Here is a 21,589-nt window from a genome sequence, read left to right as displayed (position 1 = left end):
AAAAATATATTGCAAAGTAGTTTCCTATGCATAACTAAACATTTTTTTTATACTCATCTCAAAGGGTTTATACTAACCTTTTAAAAGCATTTTTTAATTTTGTGCTGTAATTTTTTAAGCTAATTAGAAATCACTAAGCATAAAGCACTTATTGACATAGAACTGTTTAAAAGCATGCACAAACCTTTCTGTTTATAATCGCAGCAAGCGCATATTATTATTGTCCAAGGAAATTCTTGTGCAGCGCCACCCTTGCTCTCATACAACCAATCACGAGAGAGACGGACCTCGCAATCACTGAGTGACAGAGCTTGAGGTCTTTTAAGACCGCCACCTCTGAGGGTGTCGGAGAGATTAAGGAGCAGTAGTCACACGACATGAGCGAAGGGGTCCAAATGAGCCTCTTATGCTTAAAGGGACAGTAAACACCAAAAATGGTATTGTTTAAAGAGATAGATAATCCCTTTATTTACCATTCCCCAGTTTTGCATAACCAACATTGTTTATATTAATAGACTTTTCTTTCATGTAATTAGCAAGAGTCCGTGAGCTAGTGACGTATGGGATATACATTCCTACCAGGAGGGGCAAAGTTTCCCAAACCTCAAAATGCCTACAAATACACCCCTCACCACACCCACAAATCAGTTTTACAAACTTTGCCTCCTATGGAGGTGGTGAAGTAAGTTTGTAAGACTTTTTACCTCTGTGACTACCTTGTGTCTTAGCTTCTGTGCACAGCCTCCTTATCTCAGATCTTTTGACAGACTTACATTTCAGGCAATTAGCGCTGACTCTTAAATAACTCCCTGAGAGTGAGCACAATGTTATCTATATGGCACACATGAACAAACAGTACATTATTAGTTATTCACAGCCAGACTGTGAGATAAGAGGTGGACTACACACTCTTAGAAATCACTCTATACGTCTACCTAGGTTTAGCATTTAACAAAAAATATCAAGAGAAAGAAGCAAATGAAATAAGTGACAAATGTTAAATTAGCAGTTGGTGCTTGGTATTCTCTGATAAATGACACCTATTTATTCCATAACACAAGGGTTCACAGCAATGTTTAGATAATAAAGTATCTTCTATCTGAAAGTGAGTATCTGTCATTATATAAAAGCTGAATTTGACCTGAGGGTAATTTATATAAAAAAAACTAATCCTTTCAACTTTTTGTATACTTTGTATTTTCGTATACAATTATTAAAATATTCAGAATGGGATTCATATGTGTTAACTAATAGTAAGTGTAAAATCTTTATTATTTTAGTATAAAAATATTCAAGAAGTGCCTTCTTAAAAAAAACAATACCGTGCATTTGATATAACACGTTTAGTTGTTTATCTGAGATCAATTGTATAGTACATAATAGTGAATAAAAAATGTGAGTGTTTTAGGGAAAAACTATTTGTTCTGGATCATTTTATGTAAAAAGAGTCCCTGTTACGGAGCAGGAAATCATCAGTGCTGTGGTATTACTGTTATTCCCAGTGTATAGATTAATATCAAGGTTGTTTGTTTAAACTGTATTTTCTCTTGTAAGGTGTATCCAGTCCACGGATCATCCATTAATTGTGGGATATTCTCCTTACCAACAGGAAGCTGCAAGAGGATCACCCACAGCAGAGCTGTCTATATAGCTCCTCCCCTAACTGCCACCTCCAGTCATTCTCTTGCAGCTCTCGACAAACATGGAAGCAGTTAGAGAGATGTGGTGTAATTTAGTTGTTTTTCTTCAATTCAAAAGTTTATTATTTTTAAATGGTACCGGAGTTGTACTATTTTGGTCTCAGGCAGAAAATAGAAGAAGAGTCTGCCTGTGGTCTCTAATGATCTTAGCAGGTTGTAACTAAGATCCATTGCTGTTCTCACACATAACTGAAGAGAGAGGTAACTTCAGCTTGGGGAATGGCGTGCAGGGTATCCTGCTATGAGGTATGTACAGTCTAAATTTTTCTAGAGAAATTTAAATGCTAGTTAATACCGGATTTATCTGAGGTAAGCCTGAGTACAGTGATTTAACAACAACTAGTATCATGCTTGCTGTTAGAGGTAATACTCTTATTATTTTTCACATTTCTGACATATAAAAAGTTTGCTGCGGGGCGAACCAGAACTGGATCTCATGACGTCTCGTCAGAACGCCAAACTTCCTTGTTACGGATCCAGGTCCAGGGATCCCAAGGCAACGCTGATAGATGCTCTAGCAGCGCCTTGGTCCTTCAACCTGGCTTATGTGTTTCCACCGTTTCCTCTGCTCCCTCGTCTGATTGCCAAAATCAAGCAGGAGAGAGCATCAGTGATTTTGATAGCACCTGCGTGGCCACGCAGGACTTGTATGCAGATCTGGTGGACATGTCATCCCTTCCACCATGGACTCTGCCTCTGAGACAGGACCTTCTACTTCAGGGTCCTTTCAACCATCCAAATCTAATTTTTCTGAGACTGACTGCCTGGAGATTGAACGCTTGATTTTATCAAAGCTTGGCTTCTCCGAGTCAGTCATTGATACCTTAATTCAGGCACGAAAGCCTGTCACCAGGAAAATCTATCATAAGATATGGCGTAAATATCTTTATTGGTGTGAATCCAAGGGTTACTCATGGAGTAAAGTTAGGATTCCCAGGATATTATCTTTTCTCCAAGAAGGATTGGAAAAGGGATTGTCAGCTAGTTCCTTAAAGGGACAGATTTCTGCTCTGTCTTTTCTTTTGCACAAGCGTCTGGTGGATGTTCCAGACGTTCAGGCGTTTTGTCAGGCTTTAGTTAGAATCAATCCTGTGTTTAAACCAGTTACTCCGCCATGGAGTTTAAATTTGGTTCTCAAAAATCTCCAAGGGGTTCCGTTTGAACCTCTTCATTCCATAGATATCAAGCTTTTATCTTGGAAAGTTCTGTTTTTGGTAGCTATTTCCTCGGCTCGTAGAGTTTCCGAATTATCTGCCTTACAGTATGATTCCCCTTATCTGATCTTCCATGCAGATAAGATAGTTTTGCATACCAAACCTGGGTTTTTACCTAAGGTGGTATCTAACAAGAATATCAATCAGGAGATTGTTGTTCCGTCATTGTGTCCTAATCCTTCTTCAAAGAAGGAACGTCTATTACACAATCTTGACGTGGTTCGTGCTTTAAAGTTTTATTTACAAGCTGCTAAAGATTTTCGTCAAACATCTGCTTTGTCTGTTGTCTATTCTGGACAGAGGAGAGGCCAAAAGTCTTCGGCAACTTCTCTTTCGTTTTGGCTAAGAAGTATAATACGCTTAGCTTATGAGACTGCTGGCCAGCAGCCTCCTGAAAGGATTACAGCTTATTCTACTAGAGCTGTGGCTTCCACATGGGCTTTTAAAAATGAGGCTTCTGTTGAACAGATTTGCAAGGCGGCGACTTGGTCTTTGCTTCATACTTTTTCAAAGTTTTATAAATTTGATACTTTTGCTTCTTCGGAGGCTATTTTTGGGAGAAAGGTTTTACAGGCAGTGGTACCTTCCGTTTAAGTTCCTGCCTTGTCCCTCCCTTCATCCGTGTACTTTAGCTTTGGTATTGGTATCCCACAAGTAATGGATGATCCGTGGACTGGATACACCTTACAAGAGAAAACATAATTTATGCTTACCTGATAAATTTATTTCTCTTGTGGTGTATCCAGTAGGAATGGGCGAATGTTACTCCGCCATGGAGTTTAAATTTGGTTTGTTTGTTGTCTATTCTGGACAGAGGAGAGGCCAAAAGTCTTCGGCAACTTCTCTTTCGTTTTGGCTAAGAAGTATAATACGCTTAGCTTATGAGACTGCTGGCCAGCAGCCTCCTGAAAGGATTACAGCTCATTCTACTAAAGCTGTGGCTTCCACATGGGCTTTTAAGAATGAGGCTTCTGTTGAACAGATTTGTAAGGCGGCGACTTGGTCTTCGCTTCATACTTTTTCAAAGTTTTATAAATTTGATACTTTTGCTTCTTCGGAGGCTATTTTTGGGAGAAAGGTTTTACAGGCAGTGGTACCTTCCGTTTAAGTTCCTGCCTTCTCCCTCCCTTCATCCGTGTACTTTAGCTTTGGTATTGGTATCCCACAAGTAATGGATGATCCGTGGACTGGAAACACCTTACAAGAGAAAACATAATTTATGCTTACCTGATAAATTTATTTCTCTTGTGGTGTATCCAGTAGGGATGGGTGAATGTTTCGCAACATTCGAAAAACAGCACGAATTTTAACACATTCGTTTGTTCGAATTGAATTTCGAATGTTTACATAACATTCTAACATTCGATTTTCGAATGTTTGGTTTTGAATTTTACGATTACATTCGAAAATATTATTTTCGAAAAATTCAAATTTAGATTGTAATAGTATTTCTAATGCTTTTTCTTTAAATGTAATATTCGAATTATGCAATATTCGAATTCAAAAAATTCAAATTTAGATTGTAATAGTATTTCTAATGCTTTTTCTTTAAATGTAATATTCGAATTATGCAATACGTGTATTCGAATTCGAAAAATTCGATTTTAAATTGATTGTAATAGTATTTCTAATGCATTTTCTGTAAATGTAATATTCGAATTATGCAATATTCGAATTCGAAAAATTCAAATTTATATTCGAATTCGAAAAATTCAAATTTATATGTTTGTAATAGTATTTCTAATGCTTTCTTTAAATGTAATATTCGAATTATGCAATATTCTATATGGAAACATTCAAAATTATATATTTGTATCTATTATGTATCAATTTACTAAATTCCCACCCTACCACATGAACTATTGAACTTCTGAATAGTATTTGTTAAATAGAATGTTAAATTCGAAATTTCAAATGTGGACATTCAATATAATTATAAACATTCGAATTCGAAAGGGACATTCGAAAACTGTAAATAACATTCGATTTTCGAATTTTTAAGAATATTCGTTCTTATCGACATTCGGATTTAGAATTTGAATTTTGGTAATAACATTCGTTCTACATTCGAAATTCAAAAATTTACACATTCGCCCGTCCCTAGTATCCAGTCCACGGCCCGCCCTGTCATTTTAAGGCAGGTATGTTTTATTTTTAAACTACAGTCACCACTGCACCCTATGGTTTCTCCTTTCTCTTGTTTGTCTTCGGTCGAATGACTGGAGGTGGCAGTTAGGGGAGGAGCTATATAGACAGCTCTGCTGTGGGTGATCCTCTTGCAGCTTCCTGTTGGGAAGGAGAATATCCCACAAGTAATGGATGATCCGTGGACTGGATACACCACAAGAGAAATAAATTTATCAGGTAAGCATAAATTATGTTTTTGGGGTTCTATTTTATTTTATTGCATAGTCTTGCCCCCATTTTTATTTTCTGGGTCCAATAATGTAGATTACACCTTAGGACCAAGTGTATTTTAATTAATAATGATAAAACTGTGTGTGGGTATTTGTGTGTGTGTATGTGTGTGTGTGTGTGTATATATATATATATATATATATACACATACAAATACAATATGGTTTTTTAGCACACCTTACAAAAAGTTTATATACACATCTTTTGGGAGTGCTGCCAATATGACCCAGTAATTATACAACAAAAAGGTATTGGCGTACCTCCGTTATCAAAAGCACAACATATTTTTAAACTGCTGCAAAGAAATGCCTGCAAACAACTATTCTTTTTAAATAAAATTGGGATCTTAGTCACACAATATGGCCATATTTTGCTTAGCCAGTCACCACTTACAAGGTATATATATATATATATATATATATATATATATATATATATATATATATATATACACCGTATGTGTGTGTATATATATAAGATGGACCAAAGACTGCACAGTGGTTTCAACGCTTTATTACTTAAATATATACATTACATTAAGCTTGATAGCAATGGGCCATCTATTCTCCACCCATATTTCAAAAGGTAAACACATACACAAAATATATAAAATGCATAAGAGGCAAAGAGAAGCAAAAGCGTTGTAAAAATATATCACACCATAATAAAAATCTTGATACTGCAGTATGCCGTTAAGAATATCATGAGCAGGAAATCATCAGTGCTGTGGTATTACTGTTATCCCCAGTGTATAGATTAATATCTTCCTTATGTAATCAAATAACCTCACAGGCTGACTTAAAAAAGAAAAGAAAACCAAATGTGTCAAGTCCTGAGCTTTATGCATAAAGCAATTGAATTAGTAGTGGGGCCCCAGAGTTGAACAGCGAAAATGTAAATGTTCCAGAAGTCCTGAATTTGCAAACCAGGCGCTCAAGTGTTAAGAAACACGCACTGGTATTGATGTAAAGAACTTCTTATTACAATACAGTCAAATCGATGTTAAGTTGGCGCTATGCACTGATGACTGTGTAACTTGTAACTTTATACAATTTCATCTGTAACATTTTCAAGGGTAGTATCCACTTTGTATCAAGTGTGCGATAAAGAAAAGATACATCATGGTAGCGGCAGTCTTTTCAACAGCTTTAACACAGACTTCTCACGGGTAGCAAGACTTTTTTTGGCCAAACCTCACCTGTAATACACAGGGAGATTCAGATATAATCAAATGAACCGAATGACAACGAGAAATCAAAAGAGTTAACAGATTTAATTGGAATGACTGAGGATGGATTACAAGATACAAATGAATTGATAGTGATTAATCTCAGCCAACCTGAATCTGGCTCATATTGAATTGCTCAAAAAAGGCCTTTCTTTTTTTTCCAAATAATCCCCTAGATAAATTTGAGTTCATAAAAGATCTCAACCTGTATGCTAGAAAAATACTGTGGGAAAAAAAATGTGGAAAAATAAGGCAACCACTGACCCAAGCATTTTGGCCTCTGATGCTACTGCAGTTGAGGATTTGGTTTCTTTACTCAACGATCAAGATATAACCGAGACACAAAACGTATATCCCATGAAATCAGGATTTAAGCCTAAATCAAAGTTTATGCCTCAGCTGTCTTTGTCGTTAAGTATTCAAACCTTTGTTAAATGTGTAGAGGCAAATGTAAATAGAATTGAGATCACAGGAATAGTTAGTGATAATTTGAGTAGACAAGAAAGAATAACTTTAGAAGAACTCACTAAAAGAAAAAACTTGGTGTTCAAGCCATCTGATAAGGGAGGCAATATTGTCATCCTTGATCAAGAAACATATGTTCAACAGGTTAAGAGACATCTCTCTAACATAGAGCAATATGAAGCAGTCACTCATCATAACTATGACAGGTCATGCAATGAATTAATATTCATGTTATATCGAGCAAAAGATGATGGTTTAATAACTATGAAAGAATACCAAGCTTTGAACAATCCATTTCCTGTCTTACCCACTTTCTACTGCATCCCTAAGGTGCATAAAAACCTAAAGCAATCCTCCAGGACGCCCTATAATATCAGGCATTGGTGGGCCTACTGAGGGCATAAGTAAGTATGTTGATTACTTTTTATGTCCATTTTTAGAATCATTATCATCTTATGTTCGTGACACAGGAGATGTCCTTAAAAAACTTGATAAAATTGCAGTAGACTCAGATATGTTGTTGGTGAATATGGACGTGGAGTCTCTTTACTCCTCAATTCCTCACCAAGCTGGTCTAAATATATAATTTAAATTTTATTCTCAATAACAACATTTCTTTCATGTAATTAGCAAGAGTCCATGAGCTAGTGACGTATGGGATATACATTCCTACCAGGAGGGGCAAAGTTTCCCAAACCTTAAAATGCCTATAAATACACCCCTCACCACACCCACAATTCAGTTTTACAAACTTTGCCTCCGATGGAGGTGGTGAAGTAAGTTTGTGCTAGATTCTACGTTGATATGCGCTCCGCAGCAAGTTGGAGCCCGGTTTTCCTCTCATCGTGCAGTGAATGTCAGAGGGATGTGAGGAGAGTATTGCCTATTTGAATGCAGTGATCTCCTTCTACGGGGTCTATTTCATAGGTTCTCTGTTATCGGTCGTAGAGATTCATCTCTTACCTCCCTTTTCAGATCGACGATATACTCTTATATATACCATTACCTCTGCCGATTCTCGTTTCAGTATTGGTTTGGCTTTCTACAAACATGTAGATGAGTGTCCTGGGGTAAGTAAATCTTATTTTCTGTGACACTCTAAGCTATGGTTGGGCACTTTGTTTATAAAGTTCTAAATATATGTATTCAAACATTTATTTGCCTTGACTCAGAATGTTCAACTTTCCTTATTTTTCAGACAGTCAGTTTCATATTTGGGATAATGCATTTGAATTAATCATTTTTTCTTACCTTCAAAAATTTGACTCTTTTTTTCCTGTGGGCTGTTAGGCTCGCGGGGGCTGAAAATGCTTCATTTTATTGCGTCATTCTTGGCGCGGACTTTTTTGGCGCAAAAATTCTTTTCCGTTTCCGGCGTCATACGTGTCGCCGGAAGTTGCGTCATTTTTTGACGTTATTTTGCGCCAAAAATGTCGGCGTTCCGGATGTGGCGTCATTTTTGGCGCCAAAAGCATTTAGGCGCCAAATAATGTGGGCGTCTTATTTGGCGCTAAAAAATAAGGGCGTCGCTTTTGTCTCCACATTATTTAAGTCTTATTTTTTCATTGCTTCTGGTTGCTAGAAGCTTGTTCTTTGGCATTTTTTTCCCATTCCTGAAACTGTCATTTAAGGAATTTGATCAATTTTGCTTTATATGTTGTTTTTTCTCTTACATATTGCAAGATGTCTCACGTTGCATCTGAGTCAGAAGATACTACAGGAAAATCGCTGTCTAGTGCTGGAGCTATCAAGCTAAGTGTATCTGCTATAATTTTTGGTATCTGTTTCTCCAGCTGTTGTTTGTATTGCATGTCATGACAAACTTATTAATGCAGATAAAATTTCCTTTAGTACTGTTACATTACCTGTTGCTGTTCCGTCAACATTTAATTTTCAGAGTGTTCCTGATAAACATAAGAGATTTTATTTTTTAAATCCATTAAGAAGGCTATGTCTGTTATTTCTCCTTCTAGTTTACATAAAAGTCTTTTAAAACTTCGCTTTTTTCAGATGAATTTTTAAATGAACATCATCATTCTGATACTGATAATGGTTCTTCTGGTTCAGAGGTTTCTGTCTCAGAGGTTGATGCTGATAAATCTTTGTATTTGTTCAAGATGGAATTTATTCGTTCTTTATTTAAAGAAGTATTAATTGCATTAGAAATAGAGGATTCTGGTCCTCTTGATACTAAATCTAAACGTTTAATTAAGGTTTTTAAATCTCCTGTAGTTATTCCAGAAGTGTTTAATCTCCCTGATGCTATTTCTGAAGTAATTTCCAGGGAATGGAATAATTTGGGTAATTCTTTTACTCCTTCTAAACGTTTAAGCAATTATATCCTGTGCCATCTGACAGATTAGAGTTTTTTTGGGACAAAATCCCTAAGGTTATGGGGCTGTCTCTACTCCTGCTAAATGTGCTACTATTCCTACGGTAGATAGTAATTCATTTTAAGGATCCTTTAGATAGGAAAATTGAATCCTTTCTAAGAAAAGCTTACTTATGTTCAGGTAATCTTCTTAGACCTGCTATATTTTTAGCGGATGTTGCTGCAGCTTCAACTTTTTGGTTAGAAGCTTTAGCGCAACAAGTAACAGATCATAATTTTATAGCATTATTATTATTCTATAACATGCTAATAATTTTATTGGTGATACCATCTTTTGATATCATTAGAGTTGATGTCAGGTATATGTCTCTAGCTATTTTAGCTAGAAAAGCTTTATGGATTAAACTTGGAATGCTGATATGTCTTCTAAGTCTACTTTGCTTTCCTTTTCTTTCCAGGGTAATAAATTATTATTTCAACTGTTTCTGGAAGGAAGGGAACTTTTTTACCAAAGGATAAAAAATCTAAGGTAAATTTAGGTCTAATAATCATTTTTCGTTCCTTTCCTCACAATAAGGAACAAAAGCCTGATCCTTGATCCTCAGGAGCGGTATCAGTTTGGAAACTATTTCCAGTTTGGAATATATCCAAGCCTTATAGAAAACCTATAGCCAGCTCCTAAGTACCCATGAAGGTGCGGACCTTATTCCAGCTCAGCTGGTATGGGGCAGATTACGTTTTCTTCAAAGAAATTTTGATCAATTCCGTTCTCAATTTCTGGTTTTAGAACATTGTTTCAGAAAGGTACAGCATTGGCTTCAGTTAAGGCCTCCTGCTAAGAGATTTTTTTCTTTCCCGTGTCCCAGTTAACACAGCAAAGGCTCAGCATTTCTGAAATGTGTTTCAGATCTAGAGTTGGCTGGAGTAATTATGCCAGTTCCAGTTCTGGAACAGGGGCTGGGGTTTTATTTTATCTCTTCATTGTACCAAAGAAGGTCAATTCCTTCAGACCAGTTCCGGATCTATCAATATTGAATCGTTATGTAAGGATACCAACATTCAGTTTCTGTAGGACTGTCCTGCCTTTTGTTTAGCAAGGGCATTATATGTCTACAATAGATTTACAGGATGTGTATCTGTATATTCCGATTCATCCAGATCACTTTTAGTGTCTGAGATTCTCTTTTTAGACAAGCATTACCAGTTTTGTGGCTCTACCGTTTGGCCTAGCCTCAGTTCCAAGAATTTTTTTCAAAGATTCTCGGTGCCCTTCTTTCTGTAATCAGAGAACAGGGTTTTGGTATTTCCTTATTGGACGATATCTGGGTACTTGCTCAGTCTTCTCATTTTCGAAGAATCTCATATGAATCGACTTGTGTTGTTTCTTCAAGTTCATGGTTGGAGGATCAATTTACCAATCAGTTCATTGATTCCTCAGACAAGGGTAACCTTTTTAGGTTTCTAGAATAGATTCAGTGTCTATGACTCTGTCCTTGTCAGACAAGAGAAGTTTAACATTGATTTCAGCTTGTCAAAACCTTCAGTCACAATCATTCCCTTTGGTAGCCTTATGCATGGAAATTTTAGGTCTTAGGACTGCCGCATCAGATGCGATCTCCTTTGCTCGTTTTCACATGCGACCTCTTCAGCTCTGTATGCTGAACCAATGGTGCAGGGATTACTCAAAGATATCTCACTTAATATCTTTAAACCGATTATACGACACTCTCTGACATGGTGGACAGATCACCATCGTTTAGTTCAGGGGGCTTCTTTGTTCTTCCGACCTGGACTATAATCTCAACAGATGCAAGTCTTACAGGTTGGGGAGCTGTGTGGGGGTATCTGACGGCACAAGGGGTTTGGGAATCTCAGGAGGTGAGATTTCCGATCAATATTTTGGAACTCCGTGCAATTTCAGAGCTCTTCAGTCTTGGCCTCTTCTGAAGAGAGAGTTGTTCATTTGTTTTCAGATAGACAATGTCACAACTGTGGCATACATCAATCATCAAGGAGGGACTCACAGTCCTCTGTCTATGAAAGAAGTATCTCGAATTTTGGTTTGGGCGGAATCCAGCTCCTGTCTAATCTCTGCGGTTCATATCCCAGGTATGGACAATTGGAAAGCGGATTATCTCAGTCGCCAAACGTTGCACCTGGGTGAATGGTCTTCACCCAGAGGTATTTCCTCAGATTGTTCAAATGTGGGAACTCCCAGAAATAGATCTGATGGCTTCTCATCTAAACAAGAAACTTCCCTGGTATCTGTCCGGATCCAGGGATCCTCGGGCGGCGGCAGTGGATGCATTATCTCTTCCTTAAAAGTGTCATCCTGCCTATATCTTTCCGCCTCTAGTTCTTCTTCCAAGGGTATTCTCCAATATTCTAAGGAATGCTAGTTTGTCCTGCTGGTAGCTCCAGCATGGCCTCACAGGTTTTGGTATGCGGATCTTGTCCGGATGACCTCTTGCCAGCTGTGGACTCTTCCGTTAAGACCAGTCTTCTGTCTCAAGGTTCTTTTTTCCATCAGGATCTCAAAACCTTAATTTTAAGGTGTGGAGTTTGAACGCTTGATTCTTGGTCAAAGAGGTTTCTCTGACTCTGTGATTGATACTATGTGACAGGCTCGTAAATCTGTATCTAGAGAGATATATTATAGAGTCTGGAAGACTTATATTTCTACAGGATGGTTTAGATAAAGGTTTGTCCGCAAGTTTCTTGAAAGACAAATCTCTGCTCTTTCTGTTCTTTTTCACAGAAGGATTGCTAATCTTCCTGATATTCATTGTTTTGTACAAGCTTTGGTTCGTATAAAACCTGTCATTAAGTCAATTTCTCCTCCTTGGAGTTTGAATTTGGTTCTGGGGGCTCTTCAAGCTCCTCCTTTTGAACCCATGCATTCTTTGGTCATTATATTACTTTCTTGGAAAGTTTTGTTTCTTTTGGCCATCTCTTCTGCCAGAAGAGTCTCTGAATTATCTACTCTTTTTTGTGAGTCTCCTTTTCTGATTTTGCATCAGGATAAGGCGGTGCTGCGAACTTCTTTTGAATTTTTTACCTAAGGTTGTGAATTCTAACAACATTAGTAGAGAAATTGTGGTTCCTTCATTATGTCCTAATCCTATGAATTCTAAGGAGAAATCATTGCATTCTTTGGATGCTGTTAGAGCTTTGTAATATTATGTTGAAGCTATTAAGTCTTTCCGAAAGACTTCTAGTCTATTTGTCATCTTTTCCGGTTCTAGAAAAGATCAGAAAGCTTCTGCCATTTCTTTGGCATCTTGGTTGAAATCTTTATTTCATCATGCCTATGTTGAGTCGGGTAACACTCCGCCTCAAAGGATTACAGCTCATTCTACTAGGTTAGTTTCTACTTCCTGGGCGTTTAAGAATGAAGCTTCGGTTGATCAGATTTGCAAAACAGCAACTTGGTCCTCTTTGCATACTTTTACTAAATTCTACCATTTTGATGTGTTTTCTTCTTCTGAAGCAGTTTTTGGTAGAAACGTACTTCAGGCAGTGGTTTCAGTTTGAATCTTCTGCTTATGTTTTTTCATTAAAAATTTTATTCTGGGTGTGGATTATTTTCAGCAGGAATTGGCTGTCTTTATTTTATCCCTCCCTCTCTAGTGACTCTTGTGTGGAAAGATCCACATCTTGGGTAATCATTATCCCATACGTCACTAGCTCATGGACTCTTGCTAATTACATGAAAGAAAACATAATTTATGTAAGAACTTACCTGATAAATTCATTTCTTTCATATTAGCAAGAGTCCATGAGGCCCGCCCTTTTTTGTGGTGGTTTTGATTTTTTTGTATAAAGCACAATTATTCCAATTCCTTATTTTATATGCTTTCGCACTTTTTTCTTATCACCCCACTTCTTGGCTATTCGTTAAACTGAATTGTGGGTGTGGTGAGGGGTGTATTTATAGGCATTTTAAGGTTTGGGAAACTTTGCCCCTCCTGGTAGGAATGTATATCCCATACGTCACTAGCTCATGGACTCTTGCTAATATGAAAGAAATGAATTTATCAGGTAAGTTCTTACATAAATTATGTTTTTTTGTTTTGATGGCAAATTATATAGGAAGTTCGAGGCACAGCCATGGGTGCGACATGCGCACCGACTTATGCGTGCTTACACCTAGGCTACTGGGAGAATAAAATTGTATTTAATGATTTATCTGCATGGATAGAGAAACATGTCGCCCTATGGCTGAGGTTTGTGGACGATATTTTTATCTTATGGAAAGGTGATGAGCAATCAGTTTCTGATTTTGTGAATGTTTTGAATATAAATGACTTGAATTTATTTCTTACATTCATTAAGAGCAGAGATGAAGCTACATTTCTAGATCTCAACATATACAAACAAGGGAATGAGATTCATACCACTGTTCACCGTAAAAAAACAGCCACTAATAGTTTATTACATGCGGAAAGTCATCATCCTCAGTCTCAGAAAAATGGAGTCCCTATTGGACAATTTTTGAGACTCAAAAGATGTTATTCTTCAATAAAGTCTTTTGAAGAACAAGCTAAACAAATGGCTGAGAGATTCATCTCTAGGGGTTACTCTAAAAAACAAGTGAAGAAAGCATGGGTTAGAGCTCGCCATACAGTCAGGAATGATCTTCTATATAGTAAAAGAGATGCATCGAAAGATGAGAATCATGCCAGGTTAGTTACACAGTATAATTCACATTGGAATAAATTACAAGGTATTTTGAATACCCACTTGCACATTTTATCGAGCGATAAAATCGTCCCTCTCTGGCTGTATTTCAGATTACCCATTATTAACTGCAAAGAGGGCACCAAATATAAAAGATAAGTTGGTTCATAGTGAGTATAAAAAAGAACAAGGTACCAATTGGCTATCAGCAGCACGCAATCAAGTAGGCAGTGTACCCTGTGGGCATTGTGTATATTGTGTGTATATATATATATATATATATATATATATATATATATATATATATAAAGAGATCCATCACCTTTCACACACCTACTAGAGGTAAGCCAAATTTTGTTAGAGACAGGATATCTTGTACATCAAAAAATGTCATTTACCTACTCAACTGTCCATGCCCTAAATATTATGTTGGTAAAACAACAAGGGAGCTCAAAAATAGGATACGTGAACATAGAGATGACATTAAAAATTAAGACAAAGATAGCCCAGTGGCAAGACACTTCAAATCCTGCCACAACTCTGACCATAGTAAATTACAGATTATGGGTATAGAGCAATTGAGATTAAGTAGACATGGTGGAAATCTGGATAGAATAATTTTACAACATGAATCTAGATGGATTCATAGATTAAACACTCTTAGTCCCATAGGCTTAAATGAGAAGATAGAGTACTCTTGTTTACTGTAATTGATATAGTAACTTGATATAGTGACTATGTCTTTATAAATATTTTGTACTAAATAACTCCAGACATGTATATATATATATGAAGTTTTAAAAGTAAAGGATTTCAATACCTAGTGTAACAAGTCCATGTAAAAGTGTGTATGTAATATAAGGAAAATAATTTTTCTGGTAAAGGATATCTATACTCAGTGAAGTCCCGCAAAAAAGCCAATCTTTAAATGTACATTCTTGTGCATAAATTGGTCTTTATGAAAGTTGAGCATTTTTATGTAAAGGTAAATGTGTTATCCCAGATTATAGGAATGATTAAAAAATCTTTAATGTGGTGTTTTTTAAGAATTAATCTGTCTGATACTGCAGTATGTAAGTGTTAGCTATAAGTTGGTCATATTTAAGCATTCAATTTCAATGACAGTAACCTATACACATTCGCCTAGATTACGAGTCTTACATTAGCCTTAAAAAGCAGCGTTGAGAGGTCCCAACGCTGCTTTTTAACGCCCGCTGGTATTACGAGTCTGGCAGCTACAGGTGTACCACTCACTTTTCTTCCGCGACACGAGCATATCGCAAATCCACTTACGTAAATTGCGTATCCTATCTTTTTAATGGGATTTGCCTAACGCCGGTATTACGAGTCTTGGAAAAAGTGAGCGGTACACCCTCTCCTGTCAAGACTGATACCGCATTTAAAAGTTAGTAGTTACGGCGTTAGCCCATAAAACTCTTAACATAAAACTCTTAACTAAAGTGATAAAAAGTAGACTAACACCCATAAACTACCTATTAACCCCTAAACCGAGCCCCCCCCCCCACATCTCAAACACTTAAATACATTTTTTAACCCCTAATCTGCCGACCGGACATCGCCGCCACTTAAATAAATATATTAACCCCTAAACTGCCGCACTCCTGCCTCGCAAACATTAGTTAAGTTTTATTAACCCCTAATCTGCCGTCCCTAACATCGCCGACACCTACCTACATTTATTAACCCCTAATCTGCCGCCCGCAACGTCACCCCAACTATATTAAATGTATTACCCCCTAAACCTAAGTCTAACCCTAACCCACCCTAACTTAAATATATTTTAAAATAATCTAAATAAAATTACTACAATTAGCTAAATTATTCCTATTTAAAACTAAATACTTACAGATAAAATAAACCCTAAAATAGCTACAATATAACTAATAGTTGCATTGTATCTAGCTTAGGGTTTATTTTTATTTTACAGGCAACTTTGTATTTATTTTAACTTGGTGCAATAGTTATTAAATAGTTATTAACTATTTAATAACTTCCTAGTTAAAAAATATGCAAATATACCTGTAAAATAAATCCTAACCTAAGTTACAAATACACCTAACACTACACTATCATTAAATAAATTGCCTAAATTAACTACAATTAATTACAATTAAATTAAATAAACTAAATTACTAAAAAAAAAACTAAATTACAGAAAAAAATAAAATAAATTAAATTTTTTAAAACGAATTAGACCTAATCTAATCCCCCTAATAAAATAAAAAAGCCCCCAAAATAATAAAAATCTCTACCCTATACTAAATTACAAATAGCCCTTAAAAGGGCTTTTTGCGGGGCATTGCCCCAAAGTAATCATCTCTATTACCTGTAAAAAAAAAAAGACAATACCCCCCCAACATTACAACCCACCACCCACACACCCAACCCTACTCTAAAACCCACCCAATACCCCCTTAATAAAACCTAACACTACCCCCTTGAAGATCACCCTACCTTGAGACGTCTTCACCCAACCGGGCAGAAGTGGTCCTCCAGATGGTCCGAAGTCTTCATCCTATCCGGGCAGAAGAAGTCCTCCAGACAGTCAGAAGTCTTCATCCAGGCGGCATCTTCTATCTTCATCCATCTGGAGCGGGTCCATCTTCAAGACATCCGACGCAGAGCATCCTCTTCTTCTGACGACTAACACTAAATGAGGGTACCTTTAAGTGACGTCATCCAAGATGGCGTCCCTTCAATTCCGATTGGCTGATAGAATTCTGTCAGCCAATCGGAATTAAGGTAGAAAAAATCCTATTGGCTGATGCAATCAGCCAATAGGATTGAAGTTCAATCCTATTGACTGATCCAATCAGCCAATAGGATTGAGCTTGCATTCTATTAGCTAATTGGATCAGCCAATATAATTTTTTTCTACCTTAATTCCGATTGGCTGACAGAATTCTATCAGCCAATCAGAATTGAAGGGACGCCATCTTTGATGACGTCACTTAAAGGTACCGTCATTTAGTGTTAGTCATCGGAAGAAGAGGATGCTCCGCGTCGGATGTCTTGAAGATGGACCCGCTCCGCTCCGGATGGATGAAGATAGAAGATGCCGCCTGGATGAAGACTTCTGCCCGTCTGGAGGACTTCTTCTGCCCGGATAGGATGAAGACTTCGGACCATCTGGAGGACCACTTCTGCCCGGTTGGGTGAAGACGTCTCAAGGTAGGGTGATCTTCAAGGGGGTAGTGTTAGGTTTTATTAAGGGGGTATTGGGTGGGTTTTAGAGTAGGGTTGGGTGTGTGGGTGGTGGGTTGTAATGTTGGGGGGGTATTGTTTATTTTTTTTACAGGTAATAGAGCTGATTACTTTGGGGCAATGCCCCGCAAAAAGCCCTTTTAAGGGCTATTTGTAATTTAGTATAGGGTAGGGATTTTTATTTTTTGTGGGGGCTTTTTTATTTTATTAGGGGGATTAGATTAGGTGTAATTAGTTTTAAAAAATTGTAATTATTTTATTTTTTTAGTAATTTAGTTTATTTAATTTAATTGTAATTAATTGTAGTTAATTTAGCTAATTTATTTAATGAAAGTGTAGTGTTAGGTGTAATTGTAACTTAGGTTAGGATTTATTTTACAGGTATATTTGTATTTATTTTAACTAGGAAGTTATTAAATAGTTAATAACCATTTAATAACTATTGTACCTAGTTAAAATAAATACAAAGTTGCCTGTAAAATAAAAATAAACCCTAAGCTAGATACGATGTAACTATTAGTTATATTGTAGCTATCTTAGGGTTTTATTTTATCGGTAAGTATTTAGTTTTAAATAGGAATAATTTATTTAATAATAATAATTTTATTTAGATTTATTTAAATTGTATTTAAGTTAGGGGGGGTTAGGGTTAGACTTAGGTTTAGGGGTTAATAACTTTATTATTGTGGCGGCGATGTTGGGGGCGGCAGATTAGGGGTTAATAATTGTAGGTAGGTTGCGACGACATTGGGGAAGGCAGAATAGGGGTTAATAATATAATGCAGGTGTCGGCGATGTCGGGGCGGAAGATTAGGGGTTAATAAGTGTAAGATTAGGGGTGTTTAGACTCGGGGTTCATGTTAGGGTGTTAGGTGTAGACATAAAAAGTCTTTCCCCATAGGAATCTATGGGGCTGAACGCTGCTTTTTTGCAGGTGTTAGACTTTTTTTCAGCCGAATCAGCCCCATTGATTCCTATGGGGAAATCGTGCACAAGCACGTTTTTCCTGCTTACCGCTACCATAAGCAGCGATGGTATTGAGTTCAGATGTGGAGCTAAATCCTGCTCTACGCTCACTTTTTTGCTGCTAACGCCGTTTGTAAAGACCTGTAATACCAGCGTTGTCTGTGGTGAGCAGTGAGGGAAAACTGTGCGTTAGCACCGCACACCATTACCGACAAAAACTCGTAATCTAGCTGATTATTTTGTGAGAAACTAAAAGTAGCCGTAACGGAACTCTGAAAATTCCTCAGTGAATGAAGGCGGTACTTTGGACATAAAATTGAATAAATAGCAGGTCTGCCCTGTGAAGTTACATCTGATAAGGCCCCGACTTTAGCCCTTTGTGGGAGGGGCGAATCGCGTCATGTCTGATGAGCCACTGATGACGTAAGAGCTACGTATAGGCGGAGTAAGCATACACGCTGAATAGACGAACGGGTGTTTTGATGCACTGCAGCACAAACAGCAAGTGAAGACGCCATCCCCAAAAAGAACCACACAAGCTGTGAAATCACAGAATCACAGTGGTTCTAACCCTGTTTAGTGGAGGACTTGACACATTTGGTTTTCTTTTCTTTTTTAAGTCAGCCTGTGAGGTTATTTGATTACATAAGGAAGATATTAATCTATACACTGGGGATAACAGTAATACCACAGCACTGATGATTTCCTGCTCATGATATTCTTAACAGCATACTGCAGTATCAAGATTTTAATTATGGTGTGATATACTTTTTCAACGCTTTTGGTTCTCTTTGCCTCTTATGCATTTTATATTTTTTGTGTATGTGTTTACTTTTTGAAATATGGGTGGAGAATAGACGGCCCATTGCTATCAAGCTTAATGTATATATTTAGTTGAAATGATTTTTATTGCAGTAAGTACAACAAATACAGGTCACATTGTTCATATAGTACAAAACGAATCCCCTCCACCATCCCTTTAACAGAAGCTTTAGTCCATCACACATTGATCGGCTATGGAGAAGTTATCTAAAGGTCCATTAGCACATGAAAGTAATCTAATAGAGCTATTGTGGCAAAAATCTTCAGTCCTGTGTTGTTGAGTAGCTAACTATATATCTAAGTTTTTAAGAATGCAGCAAAGGGAACAGCAATAGGAAACAAATCGGACAATTTCTCTCTTCTCCCTTCTCCGCACCCAACATATTTACTTTATATGCATTCCTCCCCCTTCCCCCTCCCCCCAACCTCTCAAAAACCAAACATAAACCAACATAAAATTAAATTACCAACAACTTGCCTGTCGCCTCTCTTCCCTTGCAGCAGATCTGGGGAAAGGGCCCCCACCAGTTTTTAAGCATAAGTCAAATCGCAGTCACCTGAGCAGCTTTGTGAGTCGCCCTGCAAACCCTGTCTGTAGTCAACCTATCCTAATGTCAAAGCTACGTGCTCCCGCCCCCTATGCATCTAATGTCCTGTCAGGATCCAGAAGTTCCATATTTTTAAGAATTGTTCATAGTTATTTTTAATGTGGGCTATCGTTTCCAACATTTTATATGTAGCTTGAATCTTGTCCATCACCTCCCCCCCATGAGGGTGCTCCTGATTTCCAATATCTCGCTAAGCAAATCCTAGTGGCCGTGCATAGTGTACGTATGAACGTATTGATAGGTGCATTAAAAGGCTTTATGCGTTCGTTTAACAATGCTTGTGACGGTGTTAAAGAGAGAGTTTCAGATAATACTTCGCTAAGTAACTCAGAGAGTTTAAACCATATTTGTTTGACCTGTGGGCATTCCCACCACATGTGGATATATGTCCCTGTTTCCCCACAACCTCTGTAGCAAAGTTTGTTACCTCTCTGAGTATAATGGGATGTGACTATGGGGGTCAGATACCATCTGAAAGATGTTTTAATACAGTTTTCTCTGAAGTCTGCACTAATTAATCCTTTACTAGCTGTATATAACATTATTTCCCATTCTTCCTTAGAGTAAACTTTCTGTAAATCCCTTTCCCATTTCTCCATCAAAGGGGATTTAGATGTGATTTTAGCTTTCTGTATTGCTAAGTATATAGCCGAGATTTGTTTTTTGTGACGTTTGGATGTGTTGCAGAAATGCTCTAGAGTTGTTAACGGTTTCCTTGAGCTATGTGTCCTGAGTTTGGTGATAGCTGAGGTCACTTGTAGGTATAAAAACCAATGTAGTTTCTCTGGGCTAATTTTCTCTTGTATTTGTTGATAAGTAGCTATTTTGTTATTATGTAGAAAGTCTGCTACCCTATATAGTCCTTTGTTTTCCCACTTCCCCAAATGTGTGTGTGAGTCTGGATTTAAAATGGTCTTTATTGGTCGCACTACCGAGTCCTGAGGGATTAGGTTTAGGGATTTGGAGAGCGAAACCCAGGTTTGCATCATCTCCATCGTAAGCTTTGAGGCCGACATTCCCCTGAAGGGGTGTCTAGTGAAGTCCCAGAGTATCTCCTCTGGGGTTTTGTAATCTGTCATTAGCGTCTCCACCTGCACCCACACCAGGTCCTTTGGTCTCTTGCTCAATAAAGTAGTTTGCGCCAGTCTTGCTGCTTGGTAATAGTGTATTAAGTTTGGTGTTCCCACCCCTCCTAACTGTCTGTGTTGCTGTAGGATCTGAGATGGTATTCTAGCTTTTTTGTTGCCTCTCAGGAAGCCCACCAAGTCAGTTTGTAGTTTGCTAAGATCAGTCAAGGGTACTTTAATTGGGAGGGCCCGAAAGAGGTATAGAAGCCTCGGAAGGATGTTCATTTTAATTGCCGTTAATCGGCCATACCATGAAAATCCGCCCTTTTTCCATGTATTTATATCTTTCCTTATTATTTTATATAAGGGGATATAATTCAGTCTATATAGGTCTTCTATATTATGTGAGATTTTAATCCCTAAATATTTGATCGACTCTGCAGTTAATGTATATATTTAAAGGGACACTGAACCCAATTTTTTTTCTTTTGTGATTCAGATAGAGCATGCAATTTTAAGCAACTTTCTAATTTACTCCTATTATCAATGTTTCTTCATTCTCTTGCTATCTTTATTTGAAAAAGAAGGCATCTAAGCTTTTTTCTTGTTTCAAAACTCTGGACAGCAGTTTTCGATTGGTGGATTAATTTATCCACCAATCAGCAAGGACAACCTAGGTTGTTCACCAAAAATAGGCCGGCATCTAAACTTACATTCTTGCATTTCAAATAAAGATAGCAAGAGAATAAAGAAAACTTGATAATAGGAATAAATTAGAAAGTTGCTTAAAATTCCATGCTCTATCTGAATCACAAAAGAAAAAATTTGGGTTCAGTGTCCCTTTAACTAATAAAGCATTGAAAC

General features: G+C 37.3%; 1 protein-coding gene across 2 annotated transcripts in view; it reads left to right on the top strand.

The window, feature by feature from the left end:
• The window catches only part of DIP2C (disco interacting protein 2 homolog C), a 911,498-nt gene that overhangs the window by 736,763 nt on the left and 153,146 nt on the right, over positions 1-21,589 (top strand). The window lies entirely within an intron of this gene.

The sequence above is a fragment of the Bombina bombina genome, chromosome 5, assembly GCF_027579735.1.
Source record: "Bombina bombina isolate aBomBom1 chromosome 5, aBomBom1.pri, whole genome shotgun sequence".
Classification (NCBI taxonomy): Eukaryota; Metazoa; Chordata; class Amphibia; order Anura; family Bombinatoridae; genus Bombina; species Bombina bombina.
This window is presented reverse-complemented; position numbering and strand designations above follow the sequence as displayed.